This window comes from Chiloscyllium punctatum, chromosome 1 (genome assembly GCF_047496795.1).
Source record: "Chiloscyllium punctatum isolate Juve2018m chromosome 1, sChiPun1.3, whole genome shotgun sequence".
In the NCBI taxonomy this organism is placed as follows: domain Eukaryota; kingdom Metazoa; phylum Chordata; class Chondrichthyes; order Orectolobiformes; family Hemiscylliidae; genus Chiloscyllium; species Chiloscyllium punctatum.
The window spans coordinates 29209835-29230309 of NC_092739.1; the positions used below are offsets into that span (position 1 = coordinate 29209835).

At 41.1% G+C, this 20475-nt stretch overlaps 1 protein-coding gene and 1 long non-coding RNA gene across 3 annotated transcripts in view; one reads left to right on the forward strand and one right to left on the reverse strand.

Annotated features, from left to right (window-relative positions):
• The first annotated feature begins 11515 nt into the window (after positions 1-11515).
• LOC140485880 (uncharacterized) lies at positions 11516-20095 on the forward strand. The gene is made up of 3 exons (XR_011962476.1): positions 11516-11604; positions 18590-18643; positions 19864-20095. It is a non-coding gene; the product is annotated as an uncharacterized lncRNA (long non-coding RNA).
• Positions 19030-20475, reverse strand: part of LOC140485480 (5'-3' DNA helicase ZGRF1-like) — a 92209-nt gene continuing 90763 nt past the window's right edge. For both annotated transcript variants that reach the window (XM_072584131.1, XM_072583781.1), the window contains one exon: positions 19030-20100. The gene's annotated coding sequence lies outside the window, so the exon portion shown is untranslated. The remainder of the gene's footprint in view (positions 20101-20475) is intronic.

Genomic DNA, 20475 nt, shown 5'->3' on the forward strand with positions numbered 1-20475 from the left:
CCACTGCATTCAAATATTTAAAGGTTCTGCATTCACTGCTTTTACTGAAAAGAATTCCAAGACTCAGAATCCTCTGAGAGAAAGTAATGTTTCCTCATCTCTGCCTTAAATAGATGATATGCTATTTTTAAACTATGATGCTTAGGTCTAAATTTCCCACAGGAGGAAATATCCTTTCAATAGCAACCTGACTGGCACAGTGGCTAGCACTGTTGCTATTAAGCACCAGGGACCCAGGTTCACTTCCAGCTGTGGAATTAAGTGACTGTATGTGTGGAGTTCGCCCATTCCCCCTGTGCTGGTGTGGGTTTGCTCTGGTTTTCTCCCACGGTCCAACGATGTGCAGGTGAAGTAGATTGGCCTTGTTAAATTGCCGGTAGTATCCCAGGCTGTGGAGGCTAGGTAGATTAGCCATGGGAGTTGCAGGGAGAGGGCGTGGAGATGCTCTTCAGAGGGTTGGTGTCAACATGTCAGGCTGAATGGCCTGTTTCTACAATATAGGGATTCTATGGTTAACCCACAAGATCCCTTTCTCTGTACGTGTTTGTAGTGAGTTTAGAGCTTTAACAAGTAAAGGTTTATGTCAGCAGTTGACTGTTGTTTACCTGTGGTTTGAATTGATTTATTCATAATAAATATCTTGTAATAAATTACCAGGCCATCATTGTTCCTCCTTTTGGATTTATGAGAAAAAAATTGTCCTGTGTTCACACTATTCCTTCCTTGAATGTCTCCCCATGCTTTAATACAGTATTATCTGTAAGCAGCTGCTCCAGTCCTTTTGGGGCAAGTCATCTCTTATCTTGTTAAATTTGAGTTTCCTTAGAGATTTTATTCATGGCCCATCCTGACTCTTTTATAGAAGTAGATTAAATTAGATTACTTACAGTGTGGAAACAGGCCCTTCGGCCCAACAAGTCCACACCGACCCGCCGAAGCGCAACCCACCCATACCCCTACATCTACCCCTTACCTAACACTACGGGCAATTTAGCATGGCCAATTCACCTGACCTGCACATCTTTGGACTGTGGGAGGAAACCGGAGCACCCGGAAGAAACCCACGCAGACACGGGGAGAATGTGCAAACTCCACACAGTCAGTCGCCTGAGGCGGGAATTGAACCCGGGTCTCTGGCGCTGTGAGGCAGCAGTGCTAACCACTGTGCCACTGAACTGAGTTATGAGTGCTATCTCCAAAATGCCCCCTCACTGATACATCTTCCAATTGCCTGGGCTCACTTCCAAATATTTGGTCCATAACTGCCCCTCCCTAGTTGGGCTTTTTACTTACCGGTAAACCCTTGATGCAATTTAAGAAATTCTTTCTCTCCCTACTGTGCACACTCGAACAACTCCAGTTAGTATTTGACTAGTTAAAATCTCTCTTTATCATGCCATTCACTTCTCTGAAACTTGATTTCATATTTGATTGTCTATCTCCTGACTGTTTGGGCGTCTATAGTACTCATCCAACAATGTCCTCTCAGGGAGGATATACCTAATATACCTACGCTAATACTTCCCTGGCTGTTTGGGATGGACTTGAGCTGGATTGGCAGGAGAGTGGGATCCTGACTAACAGTTCACATGGAGTGAAGCTGAGATGGAATTAAAAGTTAAAATGCAAATAAGTTTGCAAGGCAGAGGAAACATAACCTAGATAAGAAAGAAGTGGATTTAGTGAGGCTAAGTAGAATCTACTTTCATGCAAGGACCTGAAGAATAAGACAGACAAGCTTCCCCAACGTTATCCCACTCCCAAGCCTTCAACTCGGCACAGCCCTCCAGAACTGTCCATCACTCCTCCCCTGTCCAACACCTTCTTCCTCACCTTCATCCACCTATCACTCTCTCAGCTACCTTCCACCCACCCCACCTCTCCCATTTATCTCTCAGCTCCGGCCCACAAGCATCATTCCTGATGAACGCTGTATGCTCAAAACATCGATTCTCCTGCTCTTTGGATGCTGCCTAACCTGCAGTGCTTTCCCAGCAGCACACTCTTGACTCTGAGCTCCAGCATCTGCAGTCCTCACTTTCTCCTCACCCAGCAATATGTTTGCCTCTTTTGTGTTTTATCTTCTAAACATTCATTTTATGACTGTTCCAAGATACCTTCCTGTCTCACTGTGGTAATTGATTCCTTAATCAACGTTTCAAACCTACCTCTCTTCTTCTATCCTCTTTGGCATCCTACAATGAGTAATGCCGAGCTGCCAATTCTACCATTCTTTCAGCTAAGTTTTGGTGATAGCTATGATAGCATATGACCATTTGCCTATCTGCATCATCAGCTTGTCTGTCTTATTCTTGCATGAAAATAGATTTGAAGTAGCCTTGCTAAATCCACTTCTTTTTTATTTATTTTGTTTCCTCTGCCTTACAGACTTATTTGTATTTTAACTTTTAATTCCATCTCAGCTTCACTCCTGTCTGAAATATTATTTAGGATCCCACTCTCCTGCCAATCCACTTCAACTCCAATCCCAATTCATCCAGGAAGGTATTGGAAAACCTCCCTGAGAGGATATTGATCCCATTCCTTTGAAATGTAACCCATCCAAACCTGTACAGTTCACCCACCTCACCCAAAAATGTTCCCAGTGCCTCAGGAATCCAAAGTCCTCTGTCCTGCACCATCTCTCCAGTCACATATTCTGTTCCAATGCCCACTACTGGCATTTGGTAGATCAGTTAGCTGGGCAGCTGCTTTGCAATGTAGAGTAATATCAACAGCATGGGTTACCATGAAGGGCTCATCCTCTCCACTTCTCTGTTTACCAAAGGGATGGTGGCCTTCAGATTAAGTCACCAGCAATAATTTCTTTTTAACGAGACAGCAGTCTTCTGAGATTATTGTAACTTTACCTTTATTTATACACACTACTGGATGATAGCAGGAGTAATCCATTCATACCTCTGAAGTCCCGATGAAGCCCCTAAAGTCTGCTTGCAGGACTACCTTTCTTTGTCTTCCAATGGCACTGGCCCCAAGTGTACCTCTATAGGAGCTATCATCAAACCAATTTCCAAAATGGAATACTGATTAACAAGTAGGACAGTTCTGATGAAGAGTTACCGAGACTCAAAACATTAACTCTACTTTCTTCCCACTGATGCTGCCAGATGTTTCTCCACCAATTTCTGATTTGGTTTTGGATCTCCAGGATCTATGTTACTTTTCTTTTTAGACGCAGGAGCTCCTGAATTACCTGGCTGGTTCTCCTTGGTTGCCTACTTGTTCCCTGCTCCCTCCAGCCAGCTTGCACCTCTCCATCACAGATGTATAACACTCTCCAGCTGCTGCTCAAATTCTGAAACTGGAGCTCCAGCGTGTGCAGTTGGCTGCAGATGCGTTTGACTGGAAAACATGGTATTTCTGTGGGTGCACCCCCAACCGAGTTGTTTGTGGGGTATCTACATCCTGGCAATGAGCAAAATTACTCAGATATATCCAGCACACAAAAGGAAATGAGACAACTGCAGCCTGACCAATTACTGACCCATCAGTTTAATTTCAGTCATCAGTAAAATGGGCAGTCAATAAAGTTTTCAAACCGCACATGCTTAGCAATAACTTGCTTAATGACACTTAGTTATGTTCTGTTAGAGTCACTCAGCTCCTGACCACATTACAACTTTCATCCAATCATGGACAAATGAGGTGAACTCTAAAGGTGAGGTAAGAGTGACTGCCCTAGACACTATGGTTGCATTTGACTGAACATTATATCTAGGAGCTACTGGATTAGTGGTGCTGGAAGAGCACAGCAGTTCAGGCAGCATCCAATGAGCAGCGAAATTGACGTTTTGGGCAAAAGCCCGTTTTTACCTCATTGATTTTATTATATCTAGGAGCCCTAGCAAACCTTGAGTCAGTGAAAATTAGGTTGAAAACTCTCTTTTGGTTTGAGTCATGTTGAGCACAAAGGAAAATGCTTACAATTGTCAGCCAGTCACCTTTAGCACATCTCTGCAGGAGTTTCTCAGGGTAATGACCTCGGCCCATTCATCTTCAGTTGCTTCATCCATGACACTCCCTCCTGCATAAGGTCAGAAGTGGGAATGTTGACTGATGATTGTGTAATTTTCAGCACCATGTACAACACCTCAGATCTGAAACAGTCCATGTCCAAATGCAGCACAACCTGGATAACGTTTAAGCTTGGGCTGACAAGTAACAGCTGCACCACATATATGGCATGCTAAAACATCTCCATATCAGAGAATCTAATCATTGCCCTTCAGCATTCAATGGAATTTCCATCACTGAATGCCTATTATCAATACCCTGGGAGTTGCCATTGAACAGAAAATCAACTGGGGAATAAGAGGATCAGGGAGATGGTAGGGCTGATCAGGGATAGTGTAGGGAACTTGTGTGTGGAGACTGGGTAGATAGGAGAAGCCCGAAATGAGTTTTTTGCTTTGGCTTTCACTAAGGAAAGGGATTTTGTTGTGAATGAGAACTTGGAGGAGCTGGGAATCAGGCTTGAACAGATCAAGGTTGATGAAGTTGATGTGCTGGAAATTTTGGCAAACATTAAGATTGATATGTCCCCAGCGCCAGACCAGATTTATCCTCGGTTGCTACAGGAAGTGAGAAAGGAGGTTGCTAAGCCGCTGACGAAGATTTTTGCTTCCTCACTCTCTACGGGAGTTGTACTGGAGGATTGGAGGGAGGCGTATGATGTTCCTCTTTTCAAGAAGGGTAGTAGGGAAATCCCTGGCAATTACAAACCAGTCAATCTTATGTCTGTGGTCAGCAAGATTTTGGAAAGAATTCTGAGGGATAGGATTTATGATAGGGATAGGAAAAGCATAGCATGATTAAAAGCAGTCAGCATGGCTTTGTGAGAGGCAGGTCATGACTCACAAATCTTATTGAGTTCTTCGAGGAGGTGACAAGACAGGTTGAAGACAGTTGAGCAGTGGATGTGGTGTATATAGATTTCAGTAAGGCATTTGATAGGGTTCCCCATGATAGGCTCATTCATAAAGTCAGGAGGTATGGAATATAGGGAGGTTTGGCTGTCTGGTTTCAGAATTGGTTTGCTGACAGAAGGCAGATAGTGGTTGTAGATGAAAAGTATTCTGCCTGGAGGACAGTTGGTGAGTGGTGTCCCACAGGGCTGTGTTCTTGGGCTTCTGCTCTTTGCAGTTTTTGTAACTGACTTGGTGAGGAGGTTGAGGGGTGGATTAGTAAATTTGCAGATGACACAAAGGTTGGAGGTGCCATTGATAGTATCAAGGGCTATTGCAGGCTGCAGCATGACATAGACAGGATGCAGAGCTGGGCTGAGAAATGGCAGATGGATCTCAACCTGGATAAATGTGAAGTGATGCATTTTGGAAGGTTGAACTTGAATACTGAATATAGAATTAAAGACAGGATTCGTGGCAGTGTGGAGGAACAGAGGGATCTTGGCATAGATCCCTCAAAGTTGCCACCCAAGTGGATTTGGTTGTTAAGAAAGCATATGGTGTTTTGGCTTTCATTAACAGGGAGATCGAGTTTAAGAGCTGTGAGGTTTTGCTGCAGCTCTACAAGATTCTGGTGAGGCGACACTTGGAATATTGTGTCCAGTTCTGGTTGCTCTGTTGTGGGAAAGATACAGAGGCTTTGGAGAGGGCCCAGAGAAGGTTTACCAGGATGCTGCCTTGACTGAAGGGCTTGTCTTATGATGGGAGGTTGACTAACTTGGATTTTAGGCAAAAGTGAGGACTCCAGATGCTGGAAACCAGAGTTTAGATCAGAGTGGTGCTGGAAAAGCACAGCAGGTCAGGCAGCATCCGAGGAGCAGGAAAATCGATGTTTCAGGCAAAAGTCCTTCATCAGGAATAGAGGCAGGAAGCCTCCAGGGTGGACAGGTAAATGGTGTGTGTGGGGGTTGGGGGGGGGGGGGGTGGGGGGGGGGGGGGGGTGTGCCAATGATTGATTTGTAGTGAATTGAGGTAAGATATTTTAGTACACTAAGGAGTTGTAAGGTTGCAGAATGTTAGGTAATAATCAAAACAGAAACCCTGTCAACATTGAAGAATAGATTACTTAGGTGATTGTGGAGAGGAGATTAAAAGTGAAATGTGAATAAAGCACACATGTGGATTAGAGCCACTGTATAGATGGAGAATAAACACCAATGTAAAATGTTAATGGCCAACAGTTTCCACACTATAATTTCTATGTCAATAGAAGGATTCTACATTCTGTGCACTAATGAAGAACATAACCAGGTTTACAATTTCCCTATATACCACTATAGATACCTATTAAGGATGTCTGATTATAACATATACAAATACATATACATTTTAGATTAAAGTACAAAAGGATGACGAGCACAATTTTGATTTTAAAATTTATTCGATCTGAAATATTAGTTTATCACTGAACCGTTAATTGCCAGTTGACATTTATTTCAATCACTGGTGTGATTACTAAATTATTGAAATGTTTAGATTGCAAGATTTAATATGAAATTGGAGGATAATGTTAATAATTTTTAACCAAAGTGCATATGATCTTACAGCATAGAAGCCATACCACTCTTTCAAATATTTCAGAAAAAAATCAATTGTTGCATTTTCTACATTTTCACCAGGCATGATTTATTTTATCAAAAATATTTTACATTATTAAATAAAGTATCTCTTAGGCAGAAAATATTCACAAATTTGCATGAACATGAAGGACTCAAAGACCGACAATGTAGTCTCCTGAACATGCTATCCCTGCTACCTGGAAGAACTATATTAGCAGTTCCAAGTGTCCTTCTAAGTTAAACACCATACTACCTTGGCCGTCAATTATCAATTCCTTCATCTCTTGGGTCATATTCTGACAATTCCATTGTAAGAGCACCACCGCCCTATGAACTACAAAACTACTTAGGACAGCTCAGACTCTTATTGACAGCACTGTCTATATCAGAAAATGGATAATAATTTTCAAAGGGAAAATTGAATACATGGTTCTAGGTGGCATTAGTGAACTTTTGAACATTATATTTAGATCAGCTTGAATATAATAGCTCTTATCTTAATGTTACAAGAGTCCATTCGTACTGATTTTCAATTAGCAACGACAATCAAATGAAATGTTATAGAAGTTCGCACCCACGCCATCTCATTGCAGAGTCCTGTAATGCAGCAGAAAATAAGTCATATTCTCGACCAAACCTTTGTATATTCAATTTATGAAAACGTTATAACTAGCACGGAGGAAAAAATATCAGGAAACATGTTTGAAAATTAAACGGAATTTACACCAGATGTTATGCGCCTATTTGAGGGGGACTACTATCATTTGAAGTTGGTTCGTTTGTGGCAATTACTGACGCAAACTTGACTTGAGTTACGGTGCGTTTTTTTAAAACGAACTGCTACCTGGTTTTGATAAACGGTGGGAAAAGAGACAACGATTTGTGTTCCACTATTCCCAGCATTCAAATAAGGTAAAAGTCATCCGAGTTCAACGATTACACAAAAGGAAGATCGCACGACAACAGGGGGTGGGGTGGGTTAAGGAGTGCAACTGATGTCTACTGTATAAACTGTCCTAAAAGGAACAAATCGTTCCTCTCGAGCTTTTAAATGTCCAATCATTGCAGCAGACAGCATACAGATAAACATTAAGTGGAAAGTTTAATGGTTAAAAAACATCAACGTCTGAGCTCATCAAAAAAGTTGTGTGTCCTCTTAAGAAACGAAGAGTTACAGAAATTCTTTGTTCTCTAAGTAGCTTGAACCCTAACGTGACATGAAAAGCCCTAAAACTGTGGAGAAAGATGTTGCTATGAAACGTGGGATCAGGGATGAGGTTTTACGCCCGGACCCCACAAGTTGTGACCATGCATGAATGAGTAGGTGCAAAGATAAGACCAAACTGTAAACATAGAGCTAAAGACTTATCCTCAACTCGGGCTGAAAAATAGTGATTCGCTTCTCGTGCAAAACAGAAAGGGGGACTGAATAGTTAATGTCAAATATTTTGTTACTGTCTTTCGGCCGTTTTGAACAAAGTTATTTAGGAGTAAGTATAGACATGATCAAGGTAGCTGCGTTCATCCGGGGCACTTTTCTGCAGGTAGTTGGGGTGAGTCCATTCAGGGGAAAGCATTCCTTCAAGTCTTTTAACTTCAAAATGTGCTGCCACTTTCCTTTGTTAGCCGCGATTTATCGCAACGCCAGCTACAGAGGTGTTTATCTTCTCAAATTTAGTGACATTTTGCTTTTTACGATGCAGGAGTACCATGGAGATTTTATTGGGGGTGGGGAGGGGTTGTCGCTGCGGGATGGAACAGGCTCGTGGAGAAACTAATCCTGGAATAATATGATCACGAAGCGCATCTCTTTATCTGGTTTGACTCTTAACGAACACATCAATTGCAAGCGTTAAAGCTGCCATATCTATATATGAAATCACTCATTTTGATCAGACATTTACACATCTCGAGTGTTGGGGGATTGAGAAACATGGGTTTATTCCATTCACAGTGAACTTTTCCATAACTTTCTTCTTTGGGCAGAAATTAATTATTCTCCTAACATTTCATGCACTTGCAGCCATTGAGCTATTCCGGAGTTTGCCTGCATTTGTATTCTTCCAGTTTTGCAAGACAGGTGTTGGAGTCAAATCATGCCTTTTTGAAAGATGCTTAATAAGAATTGAATTACACCGAGCTGAAGAAACACAAGGCATCAAAGAAACGAGTCATGTTTGATCTTACTCCAATCACGCCTACAAACTGGGACAAAACAAAACCTGGCGCAGAACCGTCTTGTGCCGTTTCTTGTTGATATTCTGTTCATCCACATTTGAGAACGAGAAAGGGTTCGATTTTAGTCGTGACAGTTTTTTAAAAACTGAGATTCCCTGCACCAAGTGATGTGAAAGTGAATGACGGAACCACTAATCGCTGAGCCGGGAAACAAATACGATTACTAGCAGAGAGTCTTGAGTCAGAAAGTCTCATAGACTTTAAGATGTTAATCCTGAACGTAATCCTTCCTTTGCCGTGTAGAAATACTGCAGCCACAAGAGTTGTTTTGTTATTTATATTGGCGTTTAATAAAACTCAGCCAGGGCTGAATAGGACCCTTACTCTTGGATGGTAATTAATTCCTTATTTCTGTGACCCAATTGTGTTGGTATAGAGGAGTGGACAGTGCGAGTGCCCCCCTCTATCTTTGTCCATAGACACAGCTCTCGTGCTTCAACAGCTATGGAAACCCGTTCGTTTGATGTCATTGAAGAGTTTTTCTTGGGCATCTTCTACTTCAAGGGCTTCTGTTTTTCTTCCTTTTCCTTTTCTGTTTTTTTTTAATTCGTGAAAGCCTTCTAGCTTGGCCACCTCAGTAGAATTTAATGATTTACTGAAAGCCTTTTGATGAGCGTATGAGCATGATAGCTTGGCAGTCAGCTGCTGAAAACAGGGGTAACAGCCACCAAACTCAATGTTTTGCACGACTAAGCTTTAAATCTGAGCTTCCTGAAAACTACCACTTAGTGTTTTACCCTGCAAGGTGTCTTCCACAAAAGGGTGCTGTTCCTGAGTTATAGTGCCCGAGTGTTTGTTTTATGAATAATAATGTGCTGGCAGTTTAAAAATATGAAAGTAGCTCACATTGACTAATGTGGCTTGAAGTAAGACAGTGCGGTTTTATGCAGCGCTTCGTCTCTGCCTTTGTCTTTGTTGAAATCGTGCGACACAAATATCTGTATTTTATTCAACTGTAATGAATCTTGTTTGCAGCATTTTTTGGACGAGACCCTCAAATGAACCATATGGCCAGGGTGACTCGAGCTGGCCGTGTTTCGCAAACAAAGAGGGGATTGAGAAGCTGAAGGAAGGCAGCAAACTTCTTTCCGGCTGATGAAGCTGTTGTCTGGAGCCAATGATCCCAAATCTACCGGCTTTATTCCCAGCTCAGCTTGGGACGTGATGTGTCATATGATTAGAATCTTTCATATTTACTACAAGTGTGTAGACGGGCAGTCTGCAGAGAGTAGGGGCGCATATGTGAGGTGGGCTTAGCATCTGAAAAAAAAACAGGGGATAAAAACACTTGAATGAGGATGTATTTTGTTTTAGTTGCCGCGAGGATCTAATCGATTGTTGATTGACATTTTAGGGCGAACCACAACTAGCTGATGTCTGAGTTAGAAAATCTGAGTGATTCGAGCAATTTCTTTTAATACAAAACATTGGGATGTCCTAATTTAGTGTTAACTGGGAACAGTCTAAACTCATGGTTAAACGTGATATTGGTGAATCTTCTATTTCCTGTGGCGTGAAATTATATTTTAACAGGGATTTAAGGTGGCACTTGAAAGACCGGGTAAACATTTTAACAGTTCTCAGACTTAGTCTGGAATTTCATGATTTGGAGGTGCCGGTGTTGGACTGGGGTGGACAAAGTTAAAAATCACACAACACCAGGTTATAGTCCAACAGGTTTAATTGGAAGCACTAGCTTTCCAAACGAATTTCTGGTAGGGATAATGCGGAGAGATATTGCAGCTCACACTTCTTTTTTATGTGGGCAGTGACATAATTTGGATGTGAACATTTTCAGTAAAGTTTTTTATCCCTCACTGCACTAACGTTCCGACCTAAAGTCCAGCGAAGAGCGATCGCATTTTACAGCTTTGCAAGGAGATAAAGCGACGCCTATTGGAATGACAAGGAAGTCATTCATTCATTTATACAGACGGACTTCAACTAAATTGTAATGTACATTGGCTCCGAAAATTCAGTCTGGAATGGAAACATCTGCCCACCCAGGCTACAATTAACGAGCCCTGTTGTAACAATAATACATTTTATAATGGTTGACAGAGAAGCATTTGTTTTCCGCAGAAACAGGCCGTTCACTGCAACTAGTCGATGCCAGTGTTGTCAATATTTAAATGTTGTACCTGCTGTTCATATGTCTAACTCAATCAGCGAAATTATGTAAGAGATTGGCTATTAACTTCATTGTCTAAAAGGTTCTGAGATATATCACCTTTCACGACTGCTTCAGGGACCGACCATGGATAAACGTGCAGGCACATCTTCAGAGTCTAGTGTCTGTCTCGTCCTTTACGTAATCTGGTCATGAGTGGAGAAGTACACTGCAAAAAAAAACAAATGTCAAAAGTACAGACCTTCATCCTTATAGCAGCCCAATTAGCTGCTGTTGGTGCGTTTTGAAAACAATGCCAGTTCTATGAAAGAGCAATTGAGTTTTTGATCGTTTTTCATTTGACTGAGGTACAGTAAAGCCATTTTCAATCAATCTGTTCAGATGATACACCTTTAGAGCAGGTGGGACTTGAACGGAGGTCTCCTGGCTCAAAGGTAGAGGCACTGCCGCTGCACCACAAAAGCCCCCTAGGGGGTTGGAAGTGGAGGTTGGGGGGGAGCAGAATAGTGGCCGTGGATTTAGCGAAAATAATGGCGATAAATGCTTAAAGAATAAACAGAATAACCTCCAGCAAACGCACATGCGCAATTAGACAGGCAGGTTGGGAAGTTGGTCTCTGAAAACCCAGCTCTTCCGGGAGTCTCGGTCGGCATAACATCACGGACAGGCTTAGCATTAAACCACGTTCAAGGTGGGAAGTTAAACATTTTCTCGTTCATGCATGTGTAAATATTTTGAGGCGTGATAAGCCCTGACCATTTCTCTAGCACTGAAAATCAACAACTGTGGAATCTCATTCTTTCAGCCTGTAATTATTGAAACTTAGCTCTCTATAATGAGACGGGGGAGGGGGAGGGGGGGTTGGCAAACTTGGGGAATGGAAGAGCAACATCATTTGAAAACAGTTCATTATATATTTCAACTAGTAGAAAATACTTCCGACCATGTTTGGTCGCAGTCATGTCTATGGCTACTTGCATTTGTGGACTTTGAAACGGAAAACCCCGAGGGCTAGGTCTCCCTGCATGATGTGGAGTTTTGACTGCACAGTGTGCGATTTGCCTTGTGAAAGGAGAGCTCGGTTTCCTACCGCCAAGGAGACGCACAAGTTGGGAAATCTCCCAATGTTTTATACTGGCTGCCACCTTGGGAGAAACTGCCTGAAATGGCCGGAATTTTGCTCAAGGACGGATGAAGATGGAGTGGTTTCGCTATCCATACATCAAAGGAGCAGAAATTAGGCCATTCGGTCCATCCAGTCTGCTCAGCCATTCAATCATAAGTTCCTCAACTCCATTCTCCCTTTAATCATTGCTCCCCTTGACAATCAATATCTCAACCTTAAATATACTCAATGACCAGGCCACCACAGCCTTCTGTGGCAACGAATTCCATAGATTCACCACTCTCTGGCTGAAGAAGTGTTTCCTTATCAATGTTCTGTTAACTAGCTGTGCCCTCGGCTCCTCGTCTCTCCTACCAATGGAAACATCTTCCCAGCATCCACTCTGAGAAGGCCATTCAGTATTCAATGACTGCTAATTCTTTAATAATACCTTTAATCTGTCAATCGAATTGTAAATTTGCACCCTCTTCCCTGTCCCTCCCCCAGTTTCACAATTGTCAATTGTGAAAGTTGCCTTTGATGATTAATGCTTATATAATAACAGCTCAATAAATAACTTTTCTGACTGCTAGATCAAATGTTTACCAACAAACTGGCAGTTATGCTACTTTGTTGCTTTTAAATGGCTGGGGAAAAAAATTTCACAATGTTTTAAAAGTCTCATTGACCTAGGCATGAATTTTTTTAAAAGAGTCAGAGGTTTGAATAAAAGTTCTATACAGTATTTCTACCCATCTTGAGCATTTATTCATGAGTACCACATTGTGGGAAAAGGTCCTTTTCGTGGTGAAAATGAAATGTTTGAACACCCTTTATCAGCTAAAATTAGATCTGGGAAATAGGACCAGGACTTTCAGATTTGGGTCTTTTCCACCATTTTTAGAGAACCACAGAGCCTCCTTGACTCTGCAAATGTCCAGAGTTATCTTCTTAAGCAATTGACAGCTACAAAGTACACCTGGAAAGTGAGCTTAGAGGATCAGGTTGTCGACCTGGAAATGGTCTTTCTGTCAAAAAAAACTGTCAGACACTGCCCAGTATTTCTGTTAAACCCCATGACCTTTACCTTTCCTCAGGAGTAATAAGTACCAGATAGATCTTCAGCTTATTATATATTATTTACCAGTTTGCTGCACACTATGGTGGCTAAGTGATAAGCACTACTACCTCATAGTGCCAGGGACCCAGGTTTGATTCCCACCTTAGGTGACTGGCTGTGAGGAGTTAGCACATTCTCCCTGTGTCTATATGAGTTTCCTCTGGGTGCTCTGGTTTCCTCCCATGTTCCCAAAGATGTGCAGGTTACGTGAATTGGCCATGCTAAATTGCCTGTTGTGTTAGGTGCGTTAGTCAAGTGGAAATGAGTCTGGGTGGGTTACTCTTCAGAGGGTCAGTGTGGACTTCTTGTGCCAAAGGGCCTGTTTCCACATTGTCGGGAATCTAATCAGACCATGATGTTCTAAGCACTGAGATAAAAGTGAAAACTGAAACAACCATCAAGACTTTACATTCCACAATTTGTGGAAATAGGACAATTTTCTTTAGCATGTCTGTGATAAAGAAATAATACATTGCATTCAGTCAAGTTGGTCAATAGTGCTAATATTCAAGTTGGTCAATACTGCTAATATATACTGTTCATTAAATAATACAACAGCCCTGTAAAATTAAGAAACATATTGTTTGATTCACTGAGTCATGGTAGATCTATTAATTATATATTATATACATTGATTATGACAGTGAGCCATAGAGTGAAGTCCCATTGGCCAGCATTTGGACCATATCCCTCGAAACCCATCCACATGCCTTTTAAATGTTGTAATTGTACCAGCTTCCACTACTTCCTCTGGCAGCTAATTCCATACACACACCACCCCCCTCTATGTGAAAACATTACCCCTTAGGTTCCTTTTAAATCTTTCCCTTCTCACTTTTAAACAATGCCGTCCAGGTTTGGACTACCCTGCAAGAGGGAAAAGACCTTGTCTATTCACCCTATCCATTGTCCTCATGATCTTATAAACCTCCATAAGGTCATCCCTCAGCCTCTAATGGTCCAGGGAAAATAGCCCAAGCCTATTCCGCCCCTCCCTATAGCTCACCTTCTGCACAGAATCATGGAGATGTACAGTATGGAAAAAGACCCTTCTGTCCAACTTGTCCATACCGACCAGATATCCCAACTTAATCTCATCCCACTTGTCAGCACTTGGCCCATATCCCTCCCAACCGTTCCTATTCATATACCTATCCAGATGCCTTTTAAATGTTGCAATTGTCCCAACTTCCACCACTTCCTCTGGCAGCTCAGTCCATACACGTACCACCCTCTGTGTGAAATAGTTGCCCCGAGGTCCTTTTTTGTATCTTTCCCCTCTCACCCTAAACCTATGCCCTCTAGTTCGGGATTGCCCCACCCCAGGGAAAAGACTTTGTCTATTTACCCTATCCCTGACCCTCATGATTTTTTTAAACCTCCATAAGGTCATCCCTCAGCCGCTGATGCTCCAGGGAAAACAGCTGCAGCCAATTCAGCCTCTCCCTATAGCTGAAGTCTTCCAACCCTGGCAACATCCTTGTAAATCTTTTCTGAACCCTTTCAAGTTTCACAACATCTTTCAGATAGGAAGGAGACCAGAATTGCATGCAATATTCCAACAGTGGCCTAACCAATCACCTGTACAGCTGCAACATGATCTCCCAATTCCTATGCTCAATGCTCTGACCAATAAGGGAAAGCATACCAAATGCCTTCTTCACTATCCTATCTACCTGCTACTCTATTTTCAAGGAACTATGAACCTGCACTCCGAGACCTTTGTTCAGCGCCCCAGGACCTTACCCTTAAGTATATAGGTCCTGCTCTGATTTGCTTTTCCAAATGCAGCACCTTGCATTTATTTAAATTAAACTCCATCTGCCAACCCTTAGCCCATTGGCCCATCAGATCAAGATCCTATTGTAATCTGAAGTAACCTTCTTCGCTGTTCACTACACCTCCAATTTTGATGTCATCTGCAAACCTATTAACTATACCTCCTATGTTCACATCCAAATCAATTATAAATGACAAAAAGTAGTGGACACAGCACCGATCCTTGTGGCACTCCACTGGTCCCAAGCCTCCAATCTGTAAAACAACCCTTTACCACCACCCTCTGTTTTCTACCTTTGAGCCAGTTCTGCATCCAAATGGCTAGTTCTCCTTGTATTCAATGAGATCTAACCTTGCTAACCAGTCTCCCATGGGGAACCTTGTTGAACGCCTTACTGAAGTCTGTATCGATCAACCTACCACTCTGCCCTTATCAATCCTCTTTGTTACTTCTTCAGAAATCTCAATAAAGTTCCTGAGACATGATTTCCCATGCACAAAGGCAGTTTCCCACACAGTTCTAGTGCATACCTGATCAGGTCCTTGGATTTATCCACCTTTACCCGTTTCAAGACATGCAAAGCACTTCTTCCCCTGTAATATGGACATTTTTCAAGATGTCACCATCTATTTCCCCACATTCTATACCTTCCATGCCCTTCTCTACATTAAAGACTGATGCAATATATTAATTTAGTATCTACCCTATCTCCTGTGGCACCACACAAAGGCCTCCTTGCTGATCTTGAGTGACCCTATTCTCCTGAAGAAGGGCTGATGCCCGAAACGTCGACTCTCCTGTTTCTTGGATGCTGCCTGACCTGCTGCACTTTTCCAGCAACACATTTTCAGCTCTGACCCTATTCTCTCCCTAGATACCATTTTGTCCTTAATGTATTGATAAAACCTTTTGAATTTTCCTTAACCCTATTTGCCAAAGCTATCTCATGTCCCCTTTTTGCCCTCCTGATTTCCCTCTTAAGTATACTCTTAGCACCTTTATACTTTTCTAAGGATTAACTTGATCTCTCCTGTTTATACCTGACAAACGCTTCCTTCTTTATCTTAACCAAACCCTCAATTTCTTTAGTCATCCAGCATTCCCTACACCACCCAACCTTTCCTTTCCCCCTAACAGGAAAATACTGTCTCTGGACTCATCTCATTTCTGAAAGTTTCCTTTACCTGCGAACATCTGCTGCCAATCAGCTTTTGAAAGATCTTGCATAATACTGTCAAAATTAGCCTTCGTCCAATTTAGAACTTCAACTTTTAGGTCCACTTTATCCTTTTCCATCACTATTTTAAATTGAATAGAATTATGGTCACTGGCCCCAAATTGCTTCCCCACTGACACCTCAGTCACCTGCCCTGCCTTATTTCCCAAGAGTAGGCCAACTTTTGCATGTTCTCTCATAGATATATCCACATGCTGAATCAAAACATTTTCTTGTACACACTTAACAAATTCCCCTCCATTTAAATCCTTTACACTATGGCAGTCCCAGTCTATGTTTTGAAAATTAAAATCCCCTACATAACCCTCTGTTATTCTTACAGATAACTGAGATCTCCTTACAAATTTGTTTCTCGATTCCCTGCTGCCTCTGGGGGGTATATAATACAATCCCAATAAGATCATCATCCCTTTCTTATTTCTCAGTTCCAGCCAAATAACTTCCCTCGATGTATTTCTAGGAATATCCTCCCTCAGTACAGCTCTCATGCTATCCCTTATCAAAAATGCCACTCTCCCTCTGCTCTTGCCTCCCTTTCTATTGTTCCTATAGCATTTGTATCCTGGAACATTACGCTGCCGGTCCTATCCATCCCTGAGCCATGTTTCTGTAGTTGATATGATATCCCAGTCGATGTTCCTAACCATGCCCTGAGTTCATCTGCCATCCCTGTTAGGCCTCTTGCATTGTGGTAAATGCAGTATAATTTATCAGTCCTACCTTGTTCTTTGTTTTGTTCCTGCCTGCCCTGTTTGACTCACTTCTTTTCTCAACTGTACCAGTGTCAAATTGATCCCAACCTCCTCCCCACCCCACCTTACTAGTGTACATCCTCCTGAGCAGCTCCAACAAATCTCTCTGCCAGTATATTAGTCCTCTTCCAATTCAGGTGCAATTCATCCTTCTTGTACAGGTCACTTCTACCCCAGAGGAATTCCAATGATCCAAAAATGTGAATCTTGCCCCCATGCACTAGCTCCTCAGCCACACATTCATCTGCTTTATCCTCCTATTCCTAGCACCAGGAGTAATCCAGACATTACTACCCTTGAGGTCCTCCTTTTTAAACTCCTACCTAACTTTCCATATTCTGCCTTCAGAATCTGATCCTTTTAACTTCCTATGCCATTAGTTCCAATGTGTACAATGACCTTCTGTTGGTCCCTCTCCCTTTTGAGAACATTCCAATCCAGGCAACATCCTTGTAACTCTTTTCTGAACCCTTTGAAGTTTCACCATAATTTATTATTATTTGTAAAATAATTATAAATTTCAATTTTGCAGTGTCTTGACTGAGTCTGAATTTAAACACCATTGCAAGAAATGGAGACATAGAAGACTAATAGTTCAGCTCAGTTCAGAGTGTTGTATTCATGGAAGTGAATCCTTGGAATGTTAAATCAAGGTCCACTTTGTCCAATCACATGCATGTAAACAATTCCATGGTACCTGTGTGCTTCAAAAGCAGATCAATTTTTGTCATTTAATCTTAGAGTCAGAGAGATGTACAGCACGGAAACAGACCCTTCGGTTCAGCACATCCATGCTGACCAGACATCCTAACCATTTGCCAGCACTTGGCCCGTATCTCTCAAATGTTGCCATTATACCAGCCCCCACCATTTCTCTGGCAGCTCATTCCATTCACGCACCACCTTCTGTGTGAAAATGTTGCCCTTTCACCCTCACTTTCGTTTCTTTCCCCTCTTACCCTAAACCTATGTCCTCTAGTTCTGCACTCCCCCCACGCCAGGGAAATGACCTTGTCTATTTATCCTATCCACAGTGCTTACTATTTTATAAACCCCTCAGCCTCTGATGTTCCAGGGAAAATAGCCCCAGCCTATTCAGCCTCTCCCTATATCTTAAATCCTCCAAATCTGGCAGCATCCTTGTGATTCTTTTCTGAACCCTTTCAAGTTTCACAACATCCTTCCAATAGGAGGGAGACCAGAATTGCATTCACTATTATAGGACAATATACTCACTGATGGCTTATTTGTTAATAAAACAATTACTACAGTTTAAACGTGAAGTATGAATTAAATACAGTTTATTGTTATGGGAAAGGTTTCTAATTGGTAAGGATCCTTCACAAACAAGTGATTTTAATATATATTTTCTTGACAATTAAAGCATTGTGGTTTTCTTTTGAAAAGGTGCATAGTTTTACTTAGCAGAATATTTTGCAAACACTTCAAAAAAGCCCCATTGTTCACGAGACTGCATGCCCAGAGAATGTTGCAGTTAATGACTTTTCACGAATGGTGCAGATGACCGAGTGCGCATATTTCCTTCTGGAAATTGACAGATGAAAAAACACTGGAGCTACTTTGCGAGTTTTGAGAAGATTTGTAGCTCAGGTTGAGGTTCTGGATGTAGGTTTGCTCACTGAACTGAAAAGTTTGTTTCAGGCGTTTCGTCTCCATTCTAGGTAACATCATCAGTGAGCCTCTGGATGAATTTACAGTGGGCAGAAATGTTCAAAGTAAGTATCGAGCAGAAAAACAAGTTGCAATGGGTGGGCATTCAAATAGTGGGGTTTAACCGTACTTACAATTCCAGTCCTTAGAAAATAACATATCTTTCACCTTTCTCTGAGCAACACTAAATGAGGCTAAAAATGTCATGTAGCAGTAATTTGCACATCACACTTCACAAACTAAACATCAGGTGCCTTACTTGCGCAAAATATACATTACACCTCTATTTTGTTGGTTCAAATTTTGTACTTAGATAGATGAAAACAATAAATGCTGAATAACTGTTCAGAAAACTTGATAATAAGTGAACATTTTTATTTCTGTCTTTAGAATTAAACAGATAACTGAGAGTGATAACAGGAATAGATATTTAATCAATTTTTATTTCTGTGTTCTGCACAATCCAGATAATTTATCAATATTTACAATTTTATCTTCTATTCATATATTCCATAACATTTATTATAGTTTGTTATAATAAGTTTAGATAATTTTCTTGAACATTTTACACAGTACGAACATTGATTCCGTGCCATTTCAACAAACAATTAAGTACTATGGTACACTGCAAGAAGGTGCCTAAGTAGCAATATAGCTTATGTTTTATCCCACACAAAAATATGTAAACCTTTTGACGTGGTCCCGTGATTTTATCACTGGTCTCTTCAAGAGGTGGCTGTTGGTCACTCACACCCGTTTATTACAATTGGATTGATTCTCATCAGCTTCTGACCAGGTTGGTAATTGGAAAGATTTATGATTGATTAATTTTAAAATAAAAACATATACAAGAGCACAACAGTGGATTTGTTTTTGTTCTTTCTCCTCTAAAACCTATTTCCACCCCAGAGTAATTGATTTTGTCTTCTGAAAGGCGCTTTCATAAAATGACAAGCTATAACTTGTTCACAGTAAAACTAGAATAGGAGTTTTTTTTAAACCTGGAAGTCCTTAGTCTTCCCATTATCAATTATCTTTGCAGGTTAATCCAAAGATACATTAAATAAGAGAGAAATCAAAATCAATTTAATGGAACTATTGTTAAGAGAAATGTCTAAACTTTCTGTTGAGTGTTGTATTTACATGCAAATGTTGTTAAATAAATGTCAAATGACAACATATTGCTCTAATTCTTATCTGATATTGTATAATTACAAAAAGGTTACAGTACATTTACAAAAGTACAATTAAATACAGCTGAAACATTGTTCTTTCCTTTTGTCAGGAAATCTCCAACCACTGCTCATCAGACTGATCCATGTGGAGCTTGTGTGCTTGCTTGTATTGGGACAGGAGGCAAAAGGTTATCCATATTCTCAATGTTAATTTTTGTTTGACTTTTCAAACTCCAGCAACATTTACTTTTCAAATGGATTTACTTGCATTTCCTAATGTAGTCCTGCTGGAGTCATTCTGCTTCATGTTCTTGATATTGACATCTTGTCCTTGACAATGTCCTCCACTATTAAAACATGTAAAAATATATTTATAAACCATACATAGACAATTGATTTGTTCTTTAATTAAATGTAAAGAAAACAGTTCTCATTTACAGAATACAATGATGCAACCTCAGCAATCGTTTCTGGGGACAGGGATCTGTTCCCATCTATTTGTCAACAGATTCATCTAGGTTGAGGCTCGCAGGATGTGGAGGACACGTGGTATTGGTGAGCAAATTGATGCTGATGAAAAGCAAAACAGAAATGCATGACAGTAAAGAGGTCGATGGGTGTGAGGGCTGGAAAGATGTAAGAAAAATTGGAAAAAGGAAAAATAGTAATAACAGGCAAAGGAATGCTGTGGATACCAACTGCCCAAATCACAAACTCAACAT